This window comes from Zalophus californianus, chromosome 14 (genome assembly GCF_009762305.2).
Source record: "Zalophus californianus isolate mZalCal1 chromosome 14, mZalCal1.pri.v2, whole genome shotgun sequence".
In the NCBI taxonomy this organism is placed as follows: domain Eukaryota; kingdom Metazoa; phylum Chordata; class Mammalia; order Carnivora; family Otariidae; genus Zalophus; species Zalophus californianus.
The window spans coordinates 44091795-44102886 of record NC_045608.1 but is presented as its reverse complement, the minus strand read 5'-3'; the positions used below and the strand labels follow the sequence as shown (position 1 = coordinate 44102886).

Genomic DNA, 11092 nt, shown 5'->3' with positions numbered 1-11092 from the left:
GAGATCAATCCCAGGACCCTGAGCCGAAGGCAGATGCTTAACTAACTGAGCCACCCAGGTACCACTAATTGAAATTTTAAATTATAAGAAAAAGCATGGTTAGTGAGAAAGATGATTGATTTCATTTTGATGAATTAACTTTGAGGTGCATGGGAAATAATAATGCATTCATGCCAAAAGGCAATTGAGTATCTGGTTCTTAATGTTTTAAGGAAAGGACTAAACAAGACATGTGAAATTAGGTTTATCAGCATAGAGGTGGTTGCTGAAACAATGGCAGTGAATAAGATTACCCAGAGAGGGTATCCAGTATAAAACAGGAGCGTGGATGGAAAAGACATTCAAAAGACATGTAATGCTTAGTGAAAAAATAATATTAGTATATGTGCTGCCGAAGCGAGCACAAGTGAAAAAATAATACTTTGGTGTTCGATTTGTCTAAAATATATTAGAAAGGAAAGATACAATTTCTTCAAGATCAAAATGTAATTCACAGAAAGGATCAGTAGGGGCACCTGGGTGGCTCAGTCGTTAAGCGTCTTTCGGCTCAGGTCATGATCCCAGGGTCCTGGGATCGAGCCCCCACATTGGGCTCCCTGCTCGGCGGGAAGCCTGCTTCTCCCTCTCCCACCCCCCGTGGTTGTGTTCCCTCTCTCGCTGTGTCTCTCTCTGTCAAATAAATAAATAAAATCTTAAAAAAATAAGAAAGGATCAGTATTTTAGAGATTGCCTTTTACAGTCTAGCTATACAAATACTACCATAGTACCAAATGAATACATGTTATATTTATTAACTATATTAACCAGGATTCTTTCAGCAAGAAATAGGAACTTTACCTTAACTAATATAAGTAAAAGACTTCATTACCATGTAACCTGGTGTCTTGGGGGATGGGCTGGCTCCAGGCACAGCAGGATCCAAATGCCATGTCTTCAGTGGGCTCTCCTTTTTTTTCCTTCAAGATTTTATTTGTTTATTTGAGAGAGACAGAGCACAAGCAGAGGGAGCTGCAGGCAGAGGGAGAAGCAGGCTCCCTGCTCCACCCCAACCCCAACCCCTACCTTTGGCAACCACCAATAGGATCTCTGTTTCCATGACTTTGGTTTTGTTTTTGTTTTTAGACTCATTTTATAAATGAGATCATGCAACATTTATCTTTCTCTACCTGACTTATTTCACTTAGCATAATGCCCTCAAGCTTCATCTATGAATCCTGCAAACAGCAGGATTTCCTTTTCTTATTTTAATGGCTGAATAATAGTCCACCATATATATATGTATATGTATATACCACTTTCTTTATCCATTCATCCACCGATGGGCACTTAGGTGGTCCCCAATTCTTGGCTATTGGAAGTACTGTTGCAGTGAACATGGGCGTGCATGTATCTCATCAAGATAGTGATTTTATTTCCTTCAGATATATATTCAGAAGTGGAATCACTAGATTAAAATCTTGAAGTTCAAAATCAAAGACACCTGACAGATTTGTCCCTTCCCAATTATACTTTAGATCAAAAGTTTGTCTAGATAATAAATTGGACTTTCCCCCCCTCTGTTAAGAAAATGATGGAAAGTACTGGAACAATGACTGACTTAATAGATGGGGTCAACAGAGACATGGAAACTATGAAAAAGAGCCAAACATATATTCAATAACTGGAAAGTATAATTTTCTTCTTTTTAAGTATTTATTTAAGTAATCTCTATACCCAATGTGGGGCTCAAACTCACGACCCCAAGGTCAAGGGTTGCATGTTCTTCTGACTGAGTCAGCCAAGTACACTATGGAAAGTATAATTTTTGAAATAAAAACACTCACTGGTTGGGTTTAACAGCTACTGGAGGTAGCAGAAGAAAGGGTCAGTGTGTTAACCTGGTTCTTTTGAGAAGTAGCCTCCAAGAAGAGACTAAACATGTGAGAGTTGTGTTATAGGAAACATTTGGGAAAGAAAATGGGGAGGTGGCTGGAGAAGGCCAGAGAGCCATCACATTGGATGCAAGTGTGATTCCAAGTGAAGGAGAGACCAAAGGAAGATTTGCTGGATGGACCATCTATGCAGTCTCAGGGAGGTTTGGAAAGGACAGTGGAGAATCCTTGAGCCAAAATCTGCCATCAGAGGAGTCCTGTGTTTCCCAGGAGCAGGTTTGCCATTGTTCCCCGCCACACATCCATAGCATGTGTACCCTCGATGCAGATGCAGCAACAGGCTCCAGAACACAGTCTATATGTATGTGTGTATTACCTTGCCTTTCACATTGCTCTCCATTGATATATTTTCCCAGTTCACCACCAGTAAAGCACTCAGCATTTGAGCAGCTGCCTTCTGCCAGAGACTCTCCTTGTTCCACCTGCCAAGAGTCGCATCCAATTGCCTGCCAGGTGGTAGGCAAGCCAGTCTTGAATCTTCATCTTACTCCCGGCATTCTCAGACCACTCCTGATTTCACCTGTGTTATTCCAGGTGCCCGCTCAAAGCAGACATTAAGAATGGGTCCGGGGGGGTGGGGGCGGCGCCTGGGTCGCTCAGTCGTTAAGCGTCTGCCTTCGGCTCAGGTCATGATCCCAGGGTCCTGGGATTGAGCCCCATGTCAGGCTCCCTGCTCGGCGGGAAGCCTGCTTCTCCCTCTCCCACTCCCCCTGCTGGTGTTCCCCTCTTGCTGTGTCTCTCTCTGTCAAATAAATAAAATCTTAAAAAAAAAAAAAAAAAAGAATGGGTTCGGGGAAATGCTTCGTATAGAAAATGGGAAGGGGACTAGGAGTGATAGCTGTCATGTCGCACTACGAGTCTGACCTGGAGTGAAGGAGAGAAGGAAGGAACACTAGATGTCATGTAGTGTAAGGAAAGTTCAGGGAGCCCAGTGGGGAGTCCTCAAGTCAATGTGAGCCATCAGAGGATTCCTTAGTGTTTATACAGCAGCAGCCCATGAGAAGTGTGGCCTAGGCACAAACAGGGATGAATTTTACAATATTTCAAAATATGATAGCTCAGGTCCTCACTCAATTATGCTCCTGGTAGCTGGTGGCCTGGGAGGCAATTCTCATGACCACTAAAATCAGTGAACTTGAAGAAAGATCATTAGAAATTATACATTCTGGAAAAGGAAGGGAAATAAGATTACAAATCATGAACAATACAAATGAACATTACAAATAATAAGCAAATAATGGTACATTTTAAGTGATCTGACCCAAGTGCAAACTGAGTCTCAGAACGAGAAGAGGAGAATGCAACCAAAAAAAGAATTAAAGAAAACATAGTTGAAATTTCCAGAAATTTGTGGAAATAACTTACTTACCCAAGAAGCTCAACACATTCCAGGCAAGATAAATAAATAAATACAAGAAAAGCACAACTAAGTACATCATAGTCCAGCTAACAAAAACTAAAAGAGATATCAAAAGAGAAAAACATTTTGTGTAGAGGATCAATGATATATGATGGTGTTTCATCATGGAAATGGTATTTTACAAGAAAACAATAGAGGCCAGAAGACGTGGGAAAACATTTTTAAGGATTTATGTATTTATTTATTTATTTGAGCGAGAGAGAGAGAGAGAGAGAGAGAGCACAGCAGGGAGGGGCAGAGAGAGAGGGAGAGAGAAAGTTAATCAGACTCCATTCTGAGTATGAAGCCAGATGAGGGAGCCCGATGTGGGAGCCCAATGTGGGACTCATCACATGACCCTGAGATCACAACCTGCACCAAAACCAAGAGTCAGAAGGCTAACTGACCGCACCACCCAGGCGCCCCAATGGGAAAACATTTTGAAAGTGCATCTGGAAAATTTTTGAACATGACCATATGCTAAACCATAAAACAAGTCTCATGAAATGTCAAAAATATTGAAATTTTACAGAGTATGTTTCCTGGCCACAATGGAATTAAAGAATAGAAAGGAGAAAGTAAAACTGTGTTTATTTACAAATGATATGATGGTTTATACAGAAACATCAAAATGAATGTACAAAGAACTAGAAGGTTTAATATGTGAATTTAACAAGGTCATAGAATATAAGTTTAATATACAAAAATCAATCATATTTCTATTTACCAACAAATAATTAGAAAATGAAATTTTAAAATACCATTTACAATAGCATGAAAAATGAACTACTTAAGATTAAATTTACAAAAATTGTGTAAGACTTCTACAGTGATAAATACAAACATTGATAGACTTCTACAGTGATAAATACAAACATTGATAAGAGATATTAAAGAAAATCTCGGGGCGCCTGGGTGGCTCAGTTGGTTAAGCGTCTGCCTTCTTCTCAGGTCCTGATCCCAGGGTCCTGAGATCAAGCCCCGTGTGGGGCTCCTTGCTCAGTGGGGAGTCTGCTTCTCCCTCTGCCTGCCACTCCCCTGCATGTGCTTGCACTCTCTCTCTGTCAAATAAATAAATAAAATCTTAAAAAAAAAAGAAAATCTAAATAAGTGGAAGGTTATATCATGATCATGGATTAGAAAATACATATAATTAGATTAATAGTCTTCCAAAAGTGGTCTTTGAATTCAACACAACTCCAGTAAAAATCCTAACGGGCTTTTTTTCTAGAAATTGCCAAGCCGATTCCAAAAAATTTTCTGGAAATGTAAAATACCTACACTAACAATCTCGAAAAAGAAGAAAGCTGGAAGCCTCATCACAGGACTGTTTAAAGCTGTACTAATTCCAACGCTGTGGTAATGATGTAATGATCAATAAATAGATAAAGGGAACCGAAACTGAAAGCTAAGAAATAGCCCTACACTGATACAGTCAGTTGATTTGCGACATAGTAGCCAAGGTAATTTGAAGTGAAAAGTAAAGCCTTTTTTAAAAATGGTGCTGCACGAATTCTAGCTGCTTTGTCCTCCCTGTCTGTTCAATTCACTAAGATTTCTGGGGTATGTCTGGATTCCTGCTGTGTGCACCAAGCCTGGAAACTGCCTCAGGTGACCTGGGACAACCTGAGGATTCACCTGATTGTTTCCTTTCTCCCAGAGGCCACAGGCCTGTGCTGCCAGTTGCCTAATGTCTGAAAGCAGGTATTAAAGACATTTTTTGTCCAGTTTTCTTATTATGGGAGAAGGTAAATCCAGACCCGGTTACTCCCTTACAGTGGAAACAGAAGCGAATGTGCACTTTTAAAGGAGTTTCTGTCTGCTGTGTGAAAAATAGATTGTCACGGAGCAAAAATGGAAGAAAGGAAAACAGAGTCCATTTGGGAAATATCTGTAGCAGTCCAAGAGAGAAATGAAGGTGCTTAAATCAGTGTGACAGGGGAACCTGGGTGGCTCAGCCAGTTAAGTGTCAGACTGGTGATTTCGGCTCAGGTCATGATCTCACAGTTCCTGAGACTGAGCCCCACACTGGGCTCCTGCTCAGCGGGGATTGGCCTGGAATTCTCTCTCCCTCTCCCTCCACCCCTGCCCCCCTCTAAAATAAGTAAATAAAATCTTCCAAAATAAATCAGTGTGACAGCCACAGAAAGGGGACCAGTCCGCTGCTCGGTGCATTGCGGAGAACTGGCAGTACCTACTGATAGGTTGGATATGGGGCAGCGAGAAGAGGATAGACATGGAACATTAAGAGTAATCGAAGTTTTTGGCCTGAAAAACTGCCCGAATGCCATTTACTGAGAAGGGAAGATAGGGTATGAGAAGATTCAGAGTTTTTTTGTTTTGTTTTGTTTTGTTTTTGATGGAGGGGGCGGCAAGGAAGCAAAGAGTCCAAAACTTCCATTCTTTGTCTGGGAGTATAAAAAAGGAAAATTCAGGAATGGATTTTTAAAATATATTTTTCTTGGGGCATCTGGCTGGCTCAGTCAGGGGAGCATGCGACTCTTGATCTCAGGGTTGTGAGTTCAAGCCCCACGTTGGGTGTGGAGCCTACTTGAAAAAAAAAATTAAAATTTTTTCGTACATTTTTATTGCATATTATATGTCTCTTTTCTCTAGACCATGAGCTTTTTGAAGAGAGAGTCATTGTCTTATTATTCTGATGTCACATACAATGCACACCATAGTCCTTTAATGTGTGTATTTGTGTGTGAAACTGGGGGATCTGATCGACTTGGTGTCCGAGGTGGAGGAGCTGAGCATTCTGGGTTACAGGAGGGGGTAATACTGAATCCCTGGAGAAGATCTAGAACACTCTACTATTCATTCCTGGAAACCAACGTAGCCCAGTAAGGATAAAAAATGTGTATGAAATCATAAATACTGTGTGTTTATATAACCTTAGATGGAAATAATCAGAGAAGATGCCTTGTGATTTTGATATCATTTGTTTCCATGAAGAATAAAAATCCTTCTTTGAATTGAAAACACAGAGGTGAAGAGGAGAATGGGCTCAAGTATGTGTCTAATAACACGCCAACAGATCTAAATACACTGCTTAAAAGCTAGTCTTTCTCGGCTGAGTGCTATAGTTTATAACATAGCTCCCACAGAGCTTTTCATGGTCATAGATGGCTTTATTTTTATAATCTTTAGCTGCAGTGTTAAAAATGCCAAATCGACGCTGCATTCTGTGGGGGTGGATGGGAGGAGAAAGGTAACCCTAAATGGCAATAAAGGTCCTGCTGCCTAAAACTTTTGCTGTATTGAAATGTTCATCATTAGACTCACTATTTAGGTTAAAGTATGGCCTTAAAAAATAGCCATTAAAATTTGTTAAATGTCTTATTGTGTGAGTTAGCACAGTAAATAGGGAAAATGTATGCAGTGGTTAAAAGCCATTGCGTACTGTAGACCCTCCTTGACTTACCAGCCTAGTGATCCTGGATAAGAGAGGCTTAACTTCTCTAAGCCTCAATGTATTCATCTATGAAATGGGACTAATAATATCATCACAATAGGTTGTCAGAAGTATTAAATCAATAATGAATGTAAAGTTCCTCTGGAACAGTTCTTGGTACCTTTAGTTAGCTAAGAAAGAGCAGAGTATAATGAAATAAGACCCTTTGGACAGGTACATTTTGATGTGGTGGAAGGGACTGCCAAAGCCTGAAGCATAGGGAGCCATCATAGAAGGAAGGAAAGGGTCTTGACTAAGAACGTTAGTGAACAGAGGGCATCACAGGGATTCTCAGAGGCACTGGGAACACTCCAGAAGGAAGGAGGGACAAAATCACCAATAGAAGCTTGGAAGCTGGTGCCAAAAAACCCCATGGCTACTTGACAGTTTTACTTCGGACAGACCCAAGTAAATATTTACCGAATCTTAACAGAGGACAAAGAGTTCTTAAGTTTGGAAACAAGGGAAGAAATCATATACACAAAGTTAATTATGTTTGACTACAAAAAAAAAAAAACTTCCCTACTTTAAAAACATTTAAAGAATTTTTAAATGAGTAGAAGCTTAATCGACAGAAGTTATTTTTAAAGATCCCACTGAAGGCCTTCCTGGTAAAGATAGTAGTTATAGGCAGCGATCTGCTTTTGCTCCTCCTCACAACCCTACTAAAACAAGAGCGAAGGGATTGTCATAAAGGCAGAGCCTCACCAGGATGGATAGAAAAGAGAAAGGAGATGATAGAAGCAAGAGTTTGAAGCTACAAAACAGATAGGGTGATACATGGCTTAGCAAACCCCCCAAAATAGAATCATAAGTCAGCAGCCCAGAAAGCTGACATTCGTCCTAATTTATACTGTAGGATCTCCGGTGGGTTCAGGCCGGGCAGCCTCTGGCACCTGCGGAGGTAAGGAAGTGGAATGAGAAGAGCTGGAAAGAGGACAGCTGGTTGAGAGTCTATTAAGTACCTGGACCCCAGGTCTCCTCTGACTCCGTAGCTGGGCCATCGGGGAGACCTTGTGAGAATGGGGGTTTATTCTTGGGAGGGATGAGCACAGATGCCACCAGGTATAATTGCAAGCGGGGCATATAGCACTGAAAACAGATCCTGAGACGCCTTGGCCCCTTCTCCCAATCAGCGGCTGGCCTCCTTGTTTGTATGAAGGGAGATCAGAAAAGTTTTCTTTAAGGACTCTGACCAGCCCAATAAACCAGAACTAAATAGACTGACTGCAGAGGTCCCCGACTACCCCACTGTGAAGCGTTCCCTTTTCCCCTCCCTGCTCAGAGCCAGCAAGCAGCTTTTTAGTTCCTTACTCTTGAGGAAATGAAAACAACCACACATCCGAGGGAAGTCTCCAATATGGAAGATAGAAACCAAAGAAATAAGCAGAAAAAAAAAAGCAACTCGGAGGAAGCAGACCATGCGAGAGAAAAGAACACTTTTTAAAAGGAATGCTGCCATTAATATTCTGAGATAAGAAAAGATACCGCCAATGAAACAAGAGTAGGGTACTGTTTTAGCAGGGTGCAGAGGTCCCTCGAGAGAAAAAGAAAATCTCTGAAAACTAAAAACATAATAGCAAAACTAAAAACTCAACAAAAGGGTTGAAAGAAAAAAATTAAGGAAATTTTCCAGTAAACAAGGTAAAAGACAGGCAGATGAAAAATGGTGAAAGTGGACAGAAACATTGGCAGTCCAGCCAGAAGTTCTAAAATCCAAATAATAGGGGTCCAGAAATAGAGAACAAAGAAAATGTAGGAGAGGGTGTTCAAAAACAAAAAATCGATAAAATTTCTCAGAACTGAAGCACATGAGTCTACAGATTAGAAGAGTCCATTGAGAGCACAGTACAGTGGATAAAAATAGGCCCACACCAAGACACGTGATGGTTGATTTTATGCATCAGCTTGGCTAGGCTGCAGGATGTCCAAGTGTGGCGACCTTATCTTATATGCCTGATTTCCTAAACTTTGTAACCATTTTATTTTATTTTTATATAATTATATTCTGGAATAAATGTGGTTTTTGTTCCAATTAAGATGTTAGTGTATATATAGGGGAAAAAGTATGTTTGTTTGGTTTTTTTCCTCGGTTCAAGTTTAATAGAAACAAAAGACGAAACGTGATGCCCTGCTACTGTACATAACAGTTGGCCTGCCCCATAACAGCTCAGGCCCTTCTCTCCAGAGGAAGAAAGGCTGGCCTCCCCAACCCCTGCAGAAAAGCCCTGTCCTGTCCCCACACCACATCTGCACAGTCTAAAGTCTTATGTTCTAAGCATGACAATAATACAAGAGAGATTTTGTTTTCATGGCCACCCACTGCAGCCCAGCCCTAAAACGACACGGCACTCACTTCTGCTTAGAGAAGTATTCTTTGCTCTTCTGGACATCAGGCTTGATGGTATCACTGCCAGGCTTCCAGCCAGCTGGGCACACTTCCCCATGCTTGTCAGTAAACTGGAAGGCCTGAACCAGTCGCAGAGTCTCATCCACAGAGCGGCCTACAGGAAGGTCATTTACCGTGATCTGCCTAAGGATACCTTTATCATCAATGATAAAGAGGCCCCTGAAGGAGATGACTTCATCAGCCTTTAAGACTGCATAGTCCTGAGCAATGGTACTCAGCAATGGCTTGGGGTCTGATACCAAAGGAATGTTCACGGGTCCCAGTCCTCCTTGTTTCTTGGGTGTGTTGATCCATGCCAGGTGACAGAAATGAGAATCCACAGAAGCACCAATCACTTGACAGTTGAGTTTCTTAAATTCTTCTGCCCTGTCACTGAAAGCAATGATCTCCGTGGAGCACACAAAGGTGAAGTCAAGAGGGTAAAAGAAGAACACAATGTATTTTCCTTTGTAGTCAGGCTGAGATCTTTGAACTGGCCATCTGGCATAACAGCCGTGGCTTTGAAGTTGGGGGCAGGATGCCCAATTTTGGCATTTCCCGAAGACATCTTGCTATCAGCGGCTCTGAAAGCAAAAACGCCAAGACAAGGCAGGAAGAAGAAGCCAAAAAGTATGTTTTTTTAAAAGAGTCATCAAATTACAACTGAAGTATGGAAGCAATAAAATGATTATTATGCTTTCTCCTAAAAACAGCTGGTTATCACATTTTTAAAAATCACGAGCCTACTGACTGTGTCAAAATACAGAGACCTTCGGCATTTATTGTACTAAGAAGGACCTATTGTACCATATGGTACCTGAGTGGGTGACATCGATTTATATAATCCTGCGAGTGTTCTTTGCACATGTGTTAAGCATCAAGGTGAAGTGCTATTATTACCAAAGATAGCCAAATGAGGAGCCATAAGCTGTTGGAACCAGAAAGAGAACTGTGGCATTCACTTTCATTTTGCATACAAGCTTGTTTTTTGGCAAGTACCTTTCTCACACGTAGGTTATTCTACCGCTAGATGGCAGCGCAGTGGTGTTCTGGTGGTCTTTTTTCAAGTCAAGTCAGAACCAGGAAATTGGCTTGAGGAGGCCCCATGAGCCTGGCAGAATCTTCGAACTGAGGCTCGCTCATCCATCCATCCATCCATCCATCCATCCACCCATACAACCATACATTCATTCATTCAACAAATACTCATTGCCTTTAAAAAGAACTCTTAATGATACAGTTGAATTTAAAACAATATTCCCCAAACCATATTTTAAAATAACTGAAGGAGACTAGACAGGAAAGAAACAGATTGAAGAGTGTTGCTCCTGCATGACTGGTGTAGATGGAGAAGTCCAAAAGTAGACAGTGCGTGTGTTTATTTTATTTTTTTATTTTTTGTGGAAGAGAACTTTTTATCACTTTTATGTACAGAAAATTCAACAGCGTACACTTAGCCCAGTTTGGTGGCCAGTTCTTTAGCCTTTTTGCCTTTTCCAGCGTTGCGATGCGAGCCACCAACCTAGGACCCAGGATCTTGCCTCCTCAGTGATGGCGGATCTCATCATATCTTTCTTTGTAATTGGTCCTGATAGCTTCTACCAGCTTAGCCAGAACTCCTTTGTCTTCCAAGTGAACCTGTGTGAAGGCCACAGAGGTGCAGGTTCTCCTGTGGACCAGACGTCCCAACCTGGCCTTCCCTTGATAATGCAGTAGGGAGCCCCCATCTTACAACACAGAGCGGGCAAGAAGACAACCAGCTCAATGGGATCCACATCATGTGCAATCACTACCATCTGAGGCTTCTTGTTTTCCACCAAGGTGGTGACATATTAACCACCACTTGAAGGACAGGCGGCCTCTTGGTGGGGATATCTGCTTTGCCAGCAGCTTTCTTCTCAGCCTGGGCCAACAAT

At 41.5% G+C, this 11092-nt stretch overlaps 1 pseudogene; it reads right to left on the bottom strand.

The window, feature by feature from the left end:
- Positions 1 to 9139: 9139 nt before the first annotated feature.
- Positions 9140 to 9744, bottom strand: LOC113912951 (annotated as a pseudogene).
- Positions 9745 to 11092: the final 1348 nt, after the last annotated feature.